This window comes from Myotis nattereri (genome assembly GCF_964212035.1).
Source record: "Myotis nattereri genome assembly, chromosome: 6".
NCBI lineage: Eukaryota > Metazoa > Chordata > Mammalia > Chiroptera > Vespertilionidae > Myotis > Myotis nattereri.
The window spans coordinates 97075508-97093183 of record NC_138081.1 but is presented as its reverse complement, the minus strand read 5'-3'; the positions used below and the strand labels follow the sequence as shown (position 1 = coordinate 97093183).

The 17676-nt window shown below is 55.6% G+C and overlaps 1 protein-coding gene across 2 annotated transcripts in view; it reads left to right on the top strand.

Annotated features, from left to right (window-relative positions):
- PRKN (parkin RBR E3 ubiquitin protein ligase) overlaps window positions 1-17676 on the top strand; it is a 534115-nt gene that overhangs the window by 460887 nt on the left and 55552 nt on the right. The gene's annotated exons all lie outside the window — the stretch shown is intronic.

The window sequence follows — 17676 nt, the reverse complement described above, 5'->3', positions numbered from 1 at the left end:
TACAGTTCCTCATGCTGTGACCCAACCATAAAATTATTTTCGTTGCTACTTCATAACTGTCATGTTGCTACTGTTATGGATCGTCATGTAAGTATCTGATATGCAGGATGGTCTTAGGCGACCTCTGTGAAAGGGTCGTTCAACCGCCAAAGGGGTCGCGACCCCCAGGTTGAAAACCGCTGCTCTAAGCCGTGGGAACCACTAGTGAGTCATGAACTTGTCCGCTGATTCAGAGCGACAGTGGCTGGTCTCCTCTGAGCGGCTGTCGGAGAGGCGGCGGGCAGAGTCCCCGTCCGCGGGTCAGTACAAAGCTGCCGGCCTGGTGTCTCAAGAAGCGAAAGGAAGGTTCATGTGGGAAACGTGAAATGCTGTCGCGTCATAACGATCATTCCCAGTGGCGGTGACGTTTGTGCCAAGAGCCGGCCCCCGGGCCTCGGCCTGGCTGGTCTGGCCGGGCTGACACCGGGGGAGGCAGGCGACGGGGGAGGCGGGGAGGCACTGCGCTATAAACTGACGTGGCGAAGGGACAGCGCCCAACAGGGAACGCAGGCGGAGGGGACAGGCGGGGCTGCTGACGAACGCGCTGCGGGTGGAGGGAAACGTTCGCTCCGAGCGGCCGCATCGCCAGGGCTCTGCGAGGGACGGGCAGTGGCAGGGGCACAGCCACCCGACTGGCTGAGCACGGAGGCACCTGCAGGTAAGTCGGCTCCTGTCGCCCGTACAGCCGCCTGCCTGTCATGGGGTGCACGTTGAGCAAGAACGTGATGCGTGTGGTGCAGGCCGTCCCGCGGGACTCATCGGGGGAGCCCTGTGGCTGGCCAGGCTGACCTTAGCCTCCGGCACCTCTGCCCGTCCTGCGGAAAGCTGTCCCGAGGACACGGCGAGGGAGCCCGAAGGCGTCCCTCTGAACTCGCTGCTGGGCCCCCGCCGCGCTGCGGGCTCTCCGAGGCGTGCGCAGGGCCATCGAAACGCACCTGGAAGCTCGTTTCCCACCCTCCTCTCTCCTCGTTCTCCCCCCTTTCTGACACGCGCCGTCTGCTGTGGTGGGACATCTGTCAGCTGCCCGGCCCTCTGGACTGAGGATGGTCAGGGAAGCCAGTGCGCTGCGGAGCCGTGGTCGGTTCATGTCGTTTCCGCGGCAGAACAGGTCCCTGTAGGTAGAAGCTGGAGAAGTGACTCTGCTCGTGTTTGCTCTGAGGCCAGGGGTGACCCTGCAAAATGGGCTGCGGGGGGACGGAGGGGGCCTTGTCCTGCACAGCATCCACGGGGCCCGGGGGAGGCGGGGGGCACAGCCGAGGAGGAACCACAGTTCTGCCCATGGGAGCACCCAGCCCCGTCAGCTTCGGCGGCTCTCAGCTGGGATGCACGGCTTTCCCGTAAGACCCCTGCCCGTCCCCTGGGCCTAGTTTTTCCTTCACCATCAACTGACCCAGAAAGCACAACGCTTGGGGGCACAAAGGGGGGCGTGTGTAACGCTCTCAGCAATAGAGATTCTGTAAGCACAACTCCTATCACGCGTCTCCGAAAACACTTGACGCAAAAGTGCCCATCACACGCCAAGAGGCTCAGAGCCAAACCCCCTCCCGTCCGTGGAGTTTAGATATGAAGCCTTAGGGCGGGTCCGAGAGGCCCACAGACACATCCTCCGTGTGAGGCGCGCGGTGTGTGGGCTTTGGGCCTGCGAGGTTTTATTCTGCTCATGGTCAGGCCCACCACGCCCCTGAGGGCCCCGCGCATCCAGGGTGGCTGGCGTCTATGGTTTTCGTCCCACGAGGCAGCCGTTGGCACTGTGATCGTCGCTGGCTTCTTTGACGTCGGTGCTCAGGTGCGTATTTGCGAGTCTCTTACTCGGGCGTCTGGGCCTGTCCAGTGGCGGTCAGAGGGCCTGGTGCTGTGCTCTCTGTCACTGGGCTTACCTGTCCCCGGAGCAGGTGTTCTCGCTCACCACTGAGGGCAGATTGCCGTGGAAAAGATAATGCCGGCCCCGCTAGGAGAGACCTGGTAGGCGTGGGGGGGGCAGCAAACTTACCGCCATCACAAAGGATTATTCCAGGTCAGCGCCACCTCCCAGGATTGGTGGGAGCTGGCGTGTCACTCTTGTTTCCTCTCTTTATATTTCTGTCCTTGGTGCTTCCATTCTGGTCGTTATTAAATTCCTATGGTGGGGGTTCATCATTCACTGAATGAATGCATGAATGAATGTTACGCAGAAGTAATATGAAGGCGCTATCACCTTCATTTTCAAATATTAATGGTCATTTATCGAATCTTAGAATTGCTTACCTTGCCTCAACAAGGATCTCTTCAGAAAATATGAAACTCCTTCATGTACTTATACAACACTGGAGGCTGGGTGCATGAGATTCATGCACTGGGGTAGGGGTGGGGGTGGGGGGTCCCGTCCCTCAGCAAGGCCTGCACCCTCTCACTGGCAGTCAGACATCCCTCTCGCAGTCTGGGACCCCTCACTCTTTACCGCCCATCTGCAGCGGAGGCAGGAGAGGCTCCCGCCACTGCCGCTGCTCTCACCAGCCATGAGCCCAGTTTCTGGCAGAGCAGCGCACCCCATGTGGGAGCACACTGACCACCAGGGGGCAGCTCCTGCATTGAGCGTCTGCCCCCTGGTGGTCAGCGTGTGTCATAGTGATTGGTCGTTCTGTTGTTCGGTTGATTTGCATATTAGGCTTTTATTATATAGGATGAAGGGTTTTATTTGCACACAAAACACATAATTCAGAATACTAAAGTATGTAAGTTCAGAGACCCACAAAAATTCATTAGGAACTGAGGGTACCGTAAAAGTTAGAGTTGATTTGCCCCTCAGGAGGCCACATGGCCAGATCAAGTCATTCTGACACATAAAGTATGTCCATCTCGGCAGCGAGGCTTTCGCTCTGACACAGCCCAGAACATTCTCACAGCGACACACAGAGCTCAGTGGAAATATTCTCGGGGGTCAAATCCCCTGACCTCACCCTCTGCCAACCTCTGATCATACTGTTACTGCTGCTCATAAAAACGTTAATTGATTTCCTGCAGAGTTGGCGTTATGCATTCTTCTTCTCTCTGGGTTATTGCCATTCGTCGGAACTGTCTCACTAACTTTACGACTCTGAAGTAAAATGTTGACGTGTTTAATACTGGAAAATGGCAGGCAAATATGGAATACATTATAGTCACTCACCTGGGAACCCAGAAAGCTACGGCAACCCAACCTTGTGAATGTTCTGCGAATAACGCATCTTTATCTTACGTGGCGTTGTGTGGGGATATTGTATGTCTACGTGGTCATTTATAAAATAATACCAGTAATTGGATGAAGAGTTTCCTGTTTCGAATGAGAAATCCAGGGACAAAATTTAACAACTGCCAAAAAAAAAAAAAAAAAAAAGACCATTTACATAAAAACCAAAGATTTTTTTAAATCTCATTACTGGCCGTTAGTTACGGAAATAAAGTAGAATTTCTCAAGGCCTTGCCGGGCACTCCTTCCTTTATGGACCATCCTGAGCCGCTCTCCAGCGGTTTCCCCGGAGCCAGTGTGGCAGGGCCTGGGGCTGCCCACACGCACGGCCTCTGACCAGGCGTGCGTGTCATTGTCTCCCCTGAAGACAGTCTCAGAGTCTGCAGACCCTACAGCTACCGAGGCGCCGTCACCCCGGACCTAGACCTTCACGGTTTGGAGTGCCACCTGCTGTGTGCGAGGACATTGCGTCCAGAACGGTGGTTTTGAGCCACTCGCAGCCATGGCATTAAGACATCATGGCTTTTAGTTCAGTGAGTCCATTCCAGCCCGGACGTAGGAAAGGGGTCGATGAAGACAAAAGGAGATACTAGTCTCTCACTCAGACATCGCTAGTTACTGAGTGAGAGCTTAACCAATAGATGGCAGCCGGGCGCTCAGAAAAGAAAGCAGGCAGATGGTCAGCGTGAGAAATAAAAGGGGAAACAGAGTGGTTACACTTCCTATTCGTTAAAGATACTTTAATTTTATAAATATGCATAATTTAATTCAGTTACATGAGTATTTTGAAAACTATATGGACTTCTCCCTTTTGTTGAAAAGACTAGAGATTAAAATCTGGACTCCAGTCAGCCAAGGATCTCCTATGCCTGTAAGCATAGCCCCGGACACAGACAGCAGTATGGTGAAGGCCTGGGGGCTAGTGGGTCACTGGGGGAAAGGGGTACATATAATACTTCTGACAATAAAGATGTTTTTAGAAATGTAGACTCCAAACTCGGGGGGTTTATATTGTGATGTTTTCTGAGAGACGCCGGGGGGGGGGGGGGGAGAGGGGCAGGGGGACAGGTTTCTGTTGTGAGTCGTGTGGTTGTGAGTGGTGGCCGCGCCCGGCTGGGTCCCGCCTGCTCGCTTGCCGCCTGTCCGTCACAGAAGGTGGGGCCATGGGTTGTTGACGCACTGCCTTTTGATGTGCAAGATGCTGTTTGCCAAAAGCATTTCTCAAAGAAAGTTAATGCTATGAAATTTCAAAAATATAGGCCTTCGGTGTTGATTTGACGTGTGTCCAAAGCCCTGTCTCAGCTCGGAGATGGGCTCGCGTGCAGGTTGGAAAGAAGTCTCGCTAGACTTCCTGCCCGGGAGACAGCGCGAGGTGCAAAGACAGAAAGCTTTTATTTGTCTTAATTAGAGAAGCTGTTCGCGGAAGTGCACGCTGTGCCTGCCTCCCTCCGAGAAGCGTGCCGCCGCCGGCAGATGTCCCTAGAAAGTGGATTAAAATAGAAAAACACGTCTTCTCACAACACCGACCACTGTCCACGCCACTAGGCTTTCGCTGCTTTTAGTCAAAATACAGGGAACTGCGAAATGGTTATGCAATTTTAAAGGGGTGAGCGACAGCCTTAGCCGGTTGGCTCAGTGGATGGAGCGTCGGCCCTCGCACAGAAGGGTCCCGGGTTTGATTCTGGTCAAGGGCACACGGGGAGGCAACCAATCGATGTGGCTCTCTCACATCCATGTTTCTCTCTGTCTCTCCCCCTCCCTCCCACTCTCTAAAAATCAGTGGAAAAAGGCCCTCGGGTGAGGATGAACACTCACAAGGAAGGGGTAAGCAGCACCCTTGGGACAATGTGTCAGGAAATCAGTTTTGTGGCAAATTGAGCGGGGAGCCTGCCCCGCCTGCGGCTGGGGGAGAGCGCGGGACAGGCAGCTGACAGCCTCTGCGGGGAGGGGGGGGCGCCTCTCTGTGCATTGATTCTCATCCGGGGCCACCACGCTCCCTCCAACACGGCAGCCACACGCCACAGTGGGAGGCGCGCGGGAGGCAGCCGGTCAGTGATCCTCATCATTGATGTTCCTATCTCTCCCTCTCCCTTCCTCTCTGAAATAAAATATATATATATAATAGAAGCAAGGTGGCCAGTCATTAAATGGGGTGGAATTTCACACCATTTCAGACAGCGTTTCCTGGCCGTTAGCCGAGGGAGAAGGGCGTAAGTGTCTCCTGGCAGAGGCCCAGGGCGTGGAGACCACCCACGCAGCCGAGTCTGTCCCTGGAAGGAGCTGGGGTGCAGGTGGCCGCGTGGCGTCCTTTCGAGCATCGACTTGGCACAGAGCACACACGCGTGTCACACCGATTTAGCTGAGGGACACGTTTAAGGAAACCAGGGGTGAGGTCTGCTAGGAAATCTAATTCATGTTCTTAAAATAAGCCCAGGGACACGTGTCCCCCAGAGCATCGCACCACTGAGTGCAAAGAGGAAGATTTCCATTTTCGTCTAATTTTTAAATAGTTCGAAGCAGCGATTTTCAACCTTTTTCACCTCGCGGCACATAAGCTAATTACTGAAAGTCTGCAGCACACCAAAAAATATACTTTTTGTGGATCTGACCAAAAAAATAATAGGTGTGATTCGGATTCACTCACACCCGACAGCTGTTGCTGTGCTGGCTGCTGGCTTTTTACCTGACAGTCTCAGGGAGAAGGGGCGCGCCCCTGACTAAAGAGGAGGCGACCTCATTCCCGGTCAGGGGAGGCCCCTGCGAGCCTAAGCCGTCCTGCTGCTCCCGTGTCCCTGCCCGGGTGACTTGGGGAGCCCGTCCTCTGTCCCTGGCTGCGCCGCTCGGGTAATCAGCCCGAAGCCGCCCTTTTGCTGGGCCGCGTGTTCTGGGAGCGTGCACTTCCTCTCTGTTTAATGGACGGCACCAGGCCGTCTGCTCCTCCAGCCAGCGTCTCCTCCCGGCGACACGGCCTTGTCCCGCATGCCCGAAGGAGCACATCACTAACGACTTTGGGCAGGTAACAAGCAAAGAGCTGCTTGATTGACAAGGACTTCCTGGTGGAAGACAAAACGGCCTGCAGATGCACCCCATGGTATTTTGTGTGCCCTCCAGGGCTGTGCCAGCAGTGACGCACGGCTCCTCCTTCTCTCCGGCTAAACGAAGCGCAGTGCCCTCGGCTGCATTCCTCAGACGTGAGTCCCACGCGTGTGACCACGGCCACGCAGCAGGGGCGCAGCCAGAGGGGAGCTCGTTTCTCTCTCGTGAGAACCGCGAGCGGGAGGCTCTCTGCCCTGAGAGGCCGTGGCCGCCTCCTCTTCGTGGTCCAGGAGGCTGAGTGCTGAGTCACATCGCAGCCAGGACGCAGGGGCAGGGACGAGGACCCCCCACGCCTGAGGGCCAGATCTGGGCGTGGCACACGCACCGCGTCCGTATCCTGGGAGACGAGTTAGTTGCTTGGCCACGTGGCTGCTCCAAAGGCAGTAGGTGCCGCGTGTCCAGCTCAATTAGTACCAAGGCGGGAAGGGCACACGGGTGGTGGGGCGAAGGGCAGGCTCGCCCACATCTGCTTCCCGTCCTCCCTGAACCCCCACTCAAATGCCGCCGCCTGTTCCCAGTCTCAGGTTTTTGTATTCTCGGGCACAAAAGATTTCTTCTGAGCAGAACGCTGCTGCTTCTTTATTTCTGACAGGACGAGTGCCTGCTTGGTGGTCGTTTCTTTAAACAATCACTTCCTACGCTCAAGAGCGTGAAAATTAGGCCTCCGGCTCTCAGTAATGCCCATAAAGTCGCATCTGCCCCTCCCATTAGGGCGAGGCCACAGGAACCTTCTGAGTGTGCAGAGAGCCGGCCACACACTGAGCACAGGTGCGATCCTACTAGGTTTTCTAGCCCGACTGCAGTTCCCGCTGCTGACCTCTGTTCTAATTGCGCGCAAACGGCTGCTTAGCCGGGCGGAAGCGCACGGGGCGAGGGAAGCGTGTGGAGCTGCCGATTGAATATGGGCTTCCACGTAGCACCTGGGGCTGTACCTGCCTCCGGCTTACGTTTCCAGCGGAGGCCTGGGAGTCCAGCTTTTATCCGGCTGCAGGCTCTACAGCCGCGCCGTGTGCAGCCACTGAGCTGTTTTCACAAGAAGCCTCATGTGGTGTTTCACGTATCCTGCCTTATGCTTAACAGGAGCCAGTGCTGTCAGGGGGAATCACTTACTCCACTGCATGCGTGAACTGTCCACTCTGTGTGACCGGTGCTGGACATGTGTGCGCTCGGGGGTGACGGTCCCTGCAGCTCGAGGAACACGCAATCCCACAGGAAGACGAGACGCAGGCGGCACACGGCACGCGCAGGTGGCTGCCCAGAATCAGCCAAATCAGGAGCCGCAGACACACAGCAGAGCGAAGGGCCTCCTTAGCACCTGGACTGATGTCATCTCAACACCCGTCGCACAGCTGGTGTACATTCCGGTCACCCCTGCACCGCGGGCCAGTGGGATGATTGAGGGCTTCGCGAATGCTCGCTTCTTCTAAAGGGTAAGGGACCCACCTTTGTCAATGGAAAGGGAGATTCCAGGGGGGACAGGAGGCCGTGCTACGAGCCCCCTGTACCGACCTCAGTGTGGCATCCCCACTCCACACGTCCGTGTCTTCCACCCCCCAGAAGGTGCTTGTACCCGGGAGCTGGCTGGCATTTGTCAGAAAACAAAAGGCCGGAGCTAGAAAACAGCCATGAGAGCAACATCCTGTCCCCAGTGAGAACCTGGAGGCTCAGGGTTGCGTGGTGTTTTATGGCGAGGCCTGCCCACCTTTCCCCCGGGCAGGGGGTGAGCCTCCGGGTGTGTGAAGTGCTGTGGGGCACAGAGAGATTTCCGAACCGACTCTGACTGGGAGGATTTATTCCTGCTCATTCCCAACTCTAGGGACTAAATAGAGGGAAACGGTTTAAGGAGCATTTTTATGTTAAAGACCAGCAGAGGGACCTGAGCTGACCAGAGAGGGACCACCCAGTGCCAGGCCAGGGCCCTACGGGAAAAGCAAACGTAGCTCCCCAGAGTCACAAAAAGATGGGCGCGTTGGGGTGGGGGGGGGGGGGTCCTGAGCAGCAGTGCCTTGTCTGCCTGCGATGACAGCCTACATGAATGCGAGGCAGACCCTCCTCACGGGAACCCAGGGGCCCAGGGGGAGGAAGCACTGTGCTGGGTGAGCGCGGCATCTCGTCCCGCCCAGAGCAGACTTAACAGGTGATGCTTGCGGGCAAGTGAATGATGAAAGTTGCCCCCATCCCACTCCTCGTGCAGACCAAGGCCACGGGACTGGCAGCCAATGGCGTGTTGCTGTGCACTGAAAGGCACCCCTCCCCTGATGGCACAGCCCCCCGCCCCCGCCAGGTTGTGAGGGCCAGGGAGGGGGTGCCTCTGTCTCCAAGCCCATCTGGCCGATTCTTTGTGCCCAGATAAAGCCGCTGAGCACGGGAACCCTGCTCCGAGTCCATGGTTGGTGCTTACTAAGTGGTTGCGAATGAAGGGATGAGTGAATGAATGAACGAGTGATGTAAAATCACCTCAGAGGGTTTCCCACCTGCTGGCAATTACTGCTGCCTTTATGTCTTATTTGAGGTTTTAGCAGAATTTCTAGTGGCCAAAGGCAGGTGAGGAAGAGGGGTCCCCAGGACAAAAGGAGGAAGAGGAGGCAGGAGCAGCAGCAATGGGAACGGCCATGGAGGAGTGTTAACATCTGAGTGTGTAGTGAAGAACGTCTGTGCCCGTTGCTTTGCCTGCACACTGTGCAGAGCGAGAGGCCATCGTCCAACCCATGTACAGCACCGAAGCGACTGAAATGATGAGTGTGTGTGCATGTGTACACGTGTGAGTATGTGTGTGAGTGTGTGTGCAGTTGTACACATGTGTGTGCGTGCATGTGTATGTGTCTCTGTGGATGTGCATGTGTACATGTGAGTGTGCTGTGAATGTACATGTGTGACGGTGTGCATGTGTGCGTGTGCGTGTATGTGAGAGAGTGTGTGTGTGCGTGTGAGAATGTATGTGAGAGTGTGTGTGTGCACATGTGTATGTGTCTCTGTGAATATGCATGTGTACATGTGTGTTGTGAGTGTACATGTGTGTGACGGTGTGCGTGTGTGCGTGTATGTGAGAGAGTGTGTGTGTGTGTGTGTGCGTGTGCGCGTGTGTGTAGGTGATCATTTAATTACAGTCACTTGGGGCTTAGGAGTCACACAGCCCGAAGTGGTGTGAGAAGATGGCTTTGGGTGACGGGAAGCCCACCTCCCGTTAACCTTCTGTCCTATCCATAGGGCCATCGTCACAATTAGGTTAGCATTTGGGTTCACACATTGAAAACAACACTAGGATAGCGAGTTGCTTCCAGAATTACTGTAAATGATATTGTGTTGATTTTATCTGATGGCTCCTCTCGGCCACGTCATAACAGACGTTTCCGAGAAGCACGGAGCCCGTACAGCCAGTTAACATGGGAACCTCTAGTGCGACGCATTGAGCGCAGTGATTTCCTGACGTGCTGACACGTAGGTCCCAGAAACACCGAGTCAGGCGGTGCCCTGGTCTCCCCAGGTGCTAGTTTCAAGGTCTGGGGATCAGGCCTCCTCCCGTCTCTTGGAGTCTACACTCAGCTCCCCCCGAGTTTGCTTTGTCATTGCTTTCCCTTCGCGGGTTTTCATAAAGCCTCTCCCGTTCCCTCTGGTTGGGACAGCATGACTGTGGTGCTCTCACACTGCTCCCTTCCTGCAGCATCCATTGGCCAAGGAATCCTTCACTCGCTCTTACTGCATCCCTATAACCCTTTGGAGACGCGCCCGGGGGGCTTAGAGCGCAGGGGCTGATGACGAAGCACAGGGGAGGTTTGGAGAAAGGAGCAGTTGGCCAGGCGTGGCCGGGCTTGTGTGAGGCGGCCTCGGGAAGCACTTTTCCTCATTATTGTGCCTCACGCTGCCCCGGGCTGACGGTCCTCCCCGTTACCTCCCCCGAGGCCCCTGCAGGACACGGCTGGCAGCCCGAGCCCGCACCCCCTGCCCGTCCTTTCACACACGCGGCGCCGGCTGAAGAGCACGGGGCAGCAGGTTCGTGTTGAGTCTGTAAAAGCTATAACGGGGCAGCGGCCCACGTTACCCGGAATAGATGCCGAATATTTCAGAAAATCGGGCCCAAAAGGAAGGCTTTGGATACCTTAGGAGTCCCTTTCGCTCACCAACTTCCAGCATAAAATTGGAGAGGTGTTCCCGTCGGAAAAATGAGGCTAAAACTAAATGTACGACCAAATTCGATGATAACCACAGCCCGACACCCGTGGCAACCGAAGCAAGAAACAGCAGTTTCTACTCGCAGGTCACCGCCGCCTGGTTAGGGCGACGCCTGGTGCCAGCCACAGAGGAGCCGTGGAAACTCGGTGACACATCCGTGCGATTCCTGGGAGGTGTAACCAAAGCCACTGATCTACCAAAGCCACCCCCATGCTGCAGGCTCACCTGCTTACGCATCCGCGTTGTGCATGCTAGGGAAAGGCGTTAGGCACGCCCCCTCTCTCCACTCGCTCAACAATGTCAAGTTTTCCGTCCCCGCAGAGTCTGATGTTGCCATGATGAGGCCTCACAGCACACTCGGTGCCCACGCGTGGTACGTGTTCATTTGCATTTAACCTGCAAACCTGTCGTCCGCGACACGTGCTCTGTCCCTTATTAGCCACCAGGCAGCACCGGGAGAACAAGTCTCTACCAGAGAACACAAGCCTAGATCCTCTCTCCACTCTGTTTAATCTGCATAAATCCAACGGATGGATTATTTACTACAAAAGTTCATATGGGATCCAATATTTTAAACTTTAAATCAGAAGTCAAGTTGTAAAAGATAATGTTTCTGTCAGTCTCCTGTTGCTGCCGGAACAATTACCACAAGCCTGGCGGCGTCACGTGGCGTTGGCCGTTCTCCTCGGTCTGGCGGGCCTGGCGGTGTACCAGCAGCCCCGGCCGCCTGCGGCCGCGAGACCATGAGAAGAGCTTATGGCGGGTACTTCTGGAAGCTGTGGAAGGGCCCGGCGGGCATCCTGGCTCTTGTCCTACATGGAGATGACCGGGTTGCCCGCATCAGATCGCCTCCTCGCCCGGCTGGATGCTGGGAACGATCGGACCTATAATGCGGGAGTGTCCGAGCGTCCTGCCGGGAAAACAATTTGTTCCTCAGCGGGGCGTCGGGGAGCAGCTGGTCTGAGAAGCACAAAGAGGTGATGTTCGGGGCAAGTTTCGGTTTTTCCTGATTTAATAGAAAGTCTCGCTGAGCCATCGCCTGCCTGTCCCAGCACATGTCGCCGGGCAGTGTGTGGGCGTCCTCAGCCTCCCCTGCTCCCCAGCCCGGCCTCGCTGTCCTGTGGAGAGTGGCCCCCGCACAGCAGACGTCCAACAACCACAGACACGGTGGGTGATGTTCCCAAGGCCCCAGGAGGCAGCACAGCGCGGGGACATTCGGTTAAATATCGCACTGAACTCCGGTCTGGCTTCTAAAACGCCCCCTCCCAGGAGAACTCGGTGCACAGGCCACAGCGGTGCTTGCGCCACTCCCTCCTGCCAGGCTGACCACCCCAGGCAAGCTTCCTTTTTTTGTTGGTTAATCCTCACCCGAGGATATTTTTCAAACTGCCCGATGGTTATGGAAGTTTAAAATGTTCTACTGAATCTGGTGCCAAGCTCAGTACAGGCTGCGTTGGCGAGCACCCACTGGCTGTGACAGTGTGCCAGCAGCGCCTGCCGTCTGTCTTCATCACGGGGGCGAGCATTTGTTAAGGTTGGGGGTGGATCCTTTAACAAGAACCGGATGGGGGGGTCCCTGCCCCCCAGCCAGCCCGTGCCCTTGCCTCCAGGGTGTCACTCGTTAGTCACCCGCATGTGGCATTGGAAGGCAGGCTAATTGCGGGATTCACTTCCCGCTCCAGCCAGTCACCCTGCTCTCACTGTGGGGGTGCCAACGGCATCACCCTGTTCACCCCATGATGCTCCACGCAGAGTCGGCCCAAAGGGACACGGGACAGCGTGGTCAACAGCCAGGGCCCCTTAGCAACCTCTGTCCGTGCACCTGCTTCCCCTGTTCCCAGGAGATGCTCAGTTACCCCGCCCTGGACCCCCCACCCCCGTGACCCCCTGTTCACCTATCTATGCATCAGTCCATCCACTGATTGGATCGCGCTGAGTCCGGCTGTCAGAGGAGGGGTGATACCGAGCCGGGCTGGGAGCCGGGCTTCCGGCGTCTGAGCCCCAGCTCCCCACTCCCTGGATGCTGGTGAGGGGCAAGTCACTGAACCGTCTCCGCATGCCAGGCGGGTTTTGTGGGTGAAATGGGGTCAGGACAGTGCCAGCCCCGAGGGCAGTTCTGAAAGGCATGTCAGCGTCCCGTGCCCCGTCCGCCGGGAGGACGCCGAGGCCCCGGAGGACCCGTCCGAGCCACACCTACTGTGCGCTTCTCCCCGAGCGTGTTTTTCATGCTCCCCCCGCGGTCAGGGTGAGGGGACAGAGAGGCTTCACCCGCCGCAAACACCGACCCTGAGGACGCAGTGGGGGAGGGCGGGCTGCTGGTTGTGAGGGCCCCCTCCCCGGAGAAGGGGAGCTACGCTCAGAGCCACCTGCCCAGTCACCGTGGGTGACCCGTTATACAGGCCAAGTCACAGACCGGGTGAGGGGCTCGGTCGCCATGGGAACCGATTGGTCGGGGATGAGGGGCGGGTAAGGAATCATTGGTCCAGGTCCCCAGGGCACCCTGAGGTCTGCCCGTGTCCCCCTGTCTGGTTTCACAGGACAGTAGTAGTGACGACCGCTCCACCTCAGGGCGCAGGGGCTGAAACTTCGGTCAAGGTGTTCTCTTTAGCCTGCGGGGCCCACTCCAGCGACCGCTGGCCAGGCCTGGTCACTGCCTTCTGCCCCGGTGGAGGGGGGTGGCTGAGTCCTGGGGCAGCAGGAGGTGGAGTTTCTAGCAGCTCCCTGCTTTGAGGGCACAGTGCCAGGAAGTAGCAGATGGGCGCAGCGCCAGGCGGCCGGGGACGGAGGCCAGCTTGCAGGAACTGGACGCAGGATGGCAGGAGCCCCCGGCACTCCAGTGAATCTAGAGCTCGGGAATGACCAGGCTCCAGCGAAGAAGGGGGCGTCCCTCGCGCAGCCTGGGCAGAGCCGGCCTGCCACCCTCTGGTTTCCAGAGCCTCTATTCCCCGCACACGCAGGCACCCCGAGCTAATGCGGCCAATCCCGACGGCTCAGCAGGAAAATCCCAGAAATGTCCTGGCTTGGCGGCCAGGAATGCCTGCACCCCCCCTCACAGAGTGATCCCTGAGGGTAAAGTGTTGTGAAGTATCATAAACCCATGACTGGATACAACCCATGGAAAATACAGACACTTAGATAATGTATGACTGCCCTGCCCTGGTTGTTTTTTCAGTATGAATATAGTCACTTTCCTATCAAACTAAAATACAAAAAGTATAAATAACATAAGCTCCGTTAAGGGAAGTAACTAAGGGAGGGAGGGAGGGAGGGAGGGAGGGAGGGAGGGGGAGAGTGGGGTGGGGGGGTGGGGGGAGAAAGGAAGGCAGACAAGCTAGGTTCGCTTTCTCAGACCCTTTCTGCACAGTATTATGGTGATTTGGGGCCTAGTCCCTTCCCTCCAGGCTGTGTGACTGAAGCTCAGGCCGGGTCTTTTGCTGCAAAAGGGTTAAGCAACAACACTTAGAGCGACCTTAGAATTAGACACGATCGCGTACAGCCCTCCCCCTCCAGGCTCGTCATCGTCGATGGTCCCCAAATGTCAGCCGTGCTTCCTGGCGCCGCCCTTCCCCCCAGCATGCCTCTCTCTCTGAACCAGACCCGCCCTTGGTCCCAAGGCCCAGCCTCCGTGGAGCTGGCCTGCATCTCAGAATTACTGCTCACGCACTGATGTTTGTTGTTTCAAATACGAGCTCTCCCTGGTTTCACTGTCAGCTCCTTGAGGGAGAATCGGGTCCGACTAGCGGTCCTTGCAGGCTCCTTGCTTGACTGGGAGAGTGTATCACGGGGCTGGGAGATTCGAGTGCACCATTCGTGCTGCTGTGCTACTTTACGTTCCTACGAAATGTGCCTGAAATATCATGTAAAGTCTAGACTTCCACATTTAATCAAAGTCTTAATCATAATGAGCCGCACTTATGAAAGGGCAATTAGCAGATTCCCAAAAGGACCGGGAATAGCAACTTGCTAATAGTGTCCCGAAGGTTTTGCTCTCTGCTCTGATGAATTAAGTAATTTACTAGCAGAGGCAGTGCGAGCCTCGAAGAGCAACGTTGAACAAGTCCCGAGTCTGGGTCCTCGTCCTGCCCGCCTGCGACCCGGACCCAGCACCTCCCCACTCTGTGCTGTGAAGGCGTCTCTCAGTGGTGTCGACTCAGCGATTGTCGAAATCTGCTCCTAAAATTCTCAGGGTTCGTGGGTGAAGCTTGCTGTCAACTTCATCTTGAAATGTCGTTTGAACTATTTATAAACTACAACAGAAACAACATATGCACACTTAACACTAGAAACTACCGATGCGTAACGTTGTGTAGACTAGACTACAGTTTCTGGGTAATGGGGAGCATCCTGAACTGGCAAAGTGAGCTATTAAAACAGAAGAATGATTTGCAGCTACTTATCCTGGAGTGTCAGCATCTGGACAGCCGAACAAATCACAGGACGGAGTCAGAGGTGGTGGCAGGTCTTACACTGAATTTTAAAAGTTTGCGCTCACCAAACAAAAATAAGTTGTATTTATAAAATCCTATATAATAAAAGGCTGATATGCAAATGGATGTCACGCCCTCACACGTAACGGCCGATCAGCAGGAGGCGCGCACTGTGGGCAGGGCTGCATGTGCGACCAGTCACCAGGAGAGGCATGGAGCACCTCTCAGTCCCTCCCCCCCTTCCCCCCGGCTCCCGCGGGTGGTGGCAGCTCCCTCCTGCCTCCCACGGAAGCAGCAGGCGGCCTACTGTGTGCGATTTCACGTGCTGGGCCACGAGTATATATATATTTGAAAAAACAAACAAACATTGGGCTTCCGGGTAATATTCCATTTGGTGAAATGTGAGCATCTCAGTCATCTTTACAGTCTCTCCTGTTCCCACATCCCATAAAATCATAGCTTGAACACCGTGGGTCTTGCAGTATAAGGGGTATATGTTCATGTGCAACATCCTCCAGGGATTAATCACGTCCCTATCTTTAAGCTGATTTTCCCAAACCGTGGAAGTTTCTTAATTTCATGACATTTCAGTACAAAGCAGCTCCTCATCACCTTGTAGGACAGTGTGATTGTTCTGCGTCTACAACGGTTTCCAGCTCCGTCCAGATCATTCCGCTTTTCTTCAAAATGCCTCTCCCTGCAGGAGCGTTTCTCACCCTCCGGGGAAGTCTGTTTAACAAGAGAAGCTAACCCAGCGGGAGTGAGGTCCCCTCTCAGACACCAGTTCAGAGCCCTGTCCTCCTCAGAATGCTGACCCCACCTTCTGTAAACTAGGGCGGTTTGGGGGGAAACGCAAGTGGAACCATGGCTTTCAAACAAATATATTTTAATTATGAGGCTAGAAATATTCTCATTTATAATTCCATTTATTACTGTTTGCTTTCATTATATTAGAAAACGAGCTGGCTTGAGGGCTTGTATAATTATTACAGAACCCACACAGGAGCAAGAATGAATTAGGAAGAGGGAAAGGAGGCCAGGGTACTATTTTTAAAAAAGAAAGAATGAGGAGAATACGAGAATTAGTGGATGGGGATGCCTACACATTTTTTAATCACCACCGAGCACGGGTATAACCAGGAAATAGACGATACTCTCCCAGCCCAGGAATTAAATCAGATCTCCTTCCTGAAAAGACCAGTCATTCGAATAGCTGGCTGGCTGCATAATAGGCTCCCAGAAATATTAATAGATTCGTTATAGGCTGAGTGTTGATTTATTGAAAATGTCATACTTGCCAATGCAAATTTTTTCTTACAGCGCGTGTGACAAATGTGCTTGGGTGGTGGCAGTGGCACACGAGCTGGTCTGACAGGTTCCTAGGCCCTGGGCACTGGTGACCTGGGCCTTCCCTCGGGAGTGAATGGGAAAGGGGCAGGTCAGAGCCGTGTCAGAGCCACAGGAGCGGGCAGCCGCAGAGCCCACAGCTCAGATCTGTGAGTCAGACCAGTCGTGGGATTGCGGGGTGCTGTCATGTCTGCAGACAGTTTTGATTGCCACAGCTGTGGGGGGTCGGGGGACGGGTGCTGCTGGCCATCCCACAAGCATGGGGCAGCCCCCACAACAGACTGTCCAGCCCTAACCATCAATAGTGCCGGAGTCGCTCTGGCCAGTTTAGCCCAATGGTTAGTGAAAGCGTGAGAGCTACGCCCTCCATCTTGCCCCAGGGTAGGGGCTACGCCCTCCATCTTGCCTTGGCCATGTGCTCGGCAAGGCTTCTTCCCGGAAGCCTGAGCCTCTGCTGACCACACCCAGGACTTCTTTGAACTAACCAGTGACAATCAAGGGAAGTCGCCATAGATATGACCACATCCTGTGTGACAAGACACCTACTTGTGCCTGGCCAATCGGCAGGGCCCACAGTCCTTTCTCCTCCCCTTGCTCCAACCCCCCTATAAAACCTCTCTCCACACAGAGTTCTCTCTCTCGGCCACTTGGCTTGCCATTGCATCTGTGAGTGTGGTCGGGGAGCCGAACTAGTTCGAATAAAGACTCTCTGCTTTTGCATCGGACTCGGCTGGCTCCCTGGTGTGGTCTTTTGGGGATCCTGAAATCTGGGCATAACAGTTAGAGCGTTGGCCCTCGGACTGAAGGGTTGAGGTTTCGATTCTGGTCAAGGGCATGTACCCCGGTTGCAGGATCGATCCCCAGCCCTGGTTGGGGCGTGTGGGAGGCAACCACTCTATGTCTCTCTCAGCAATATTTCTCTCTCCCTCCCTTCCATTCTCTCTAAAACATCAACGGGAAAAATATATCCTCAGGTGAGGATTAACAACAACAACAAAAAATAGTGCCAAGGTTAGGAAAGCCTGAGTTTAGGTCTGACTCTGTACCGGCCGCTCGTCCGGGGAAACCTGCCTATGCTCCCCACGCCCCGTCGGCTCACCTGGGAAAGGAGCAAATCCCAGCACCTGCTCCCGGCACCGGTCCCGTGGACCTCAGGGTGATGGAGCCTCCTGAGCACGAACGCCGAGTGGCGATGACAGCGCTGCGGGGCGGCTCGCTGGCCCGCCTGTGACTTGGCCGCGTTTCTCGGTCGGCAGGGGTGCGGCTTGAGAGCCAAGTGCAGGCACTCAGAGACTGGCCACGGGCTAAAAAAAAACCAGAGCAGTTTTCTTCTCTCTAAAATCCTGCTGTGACCTGAATATGCCACGGCGGTGCCCTGAGAGGGAGGAGAGG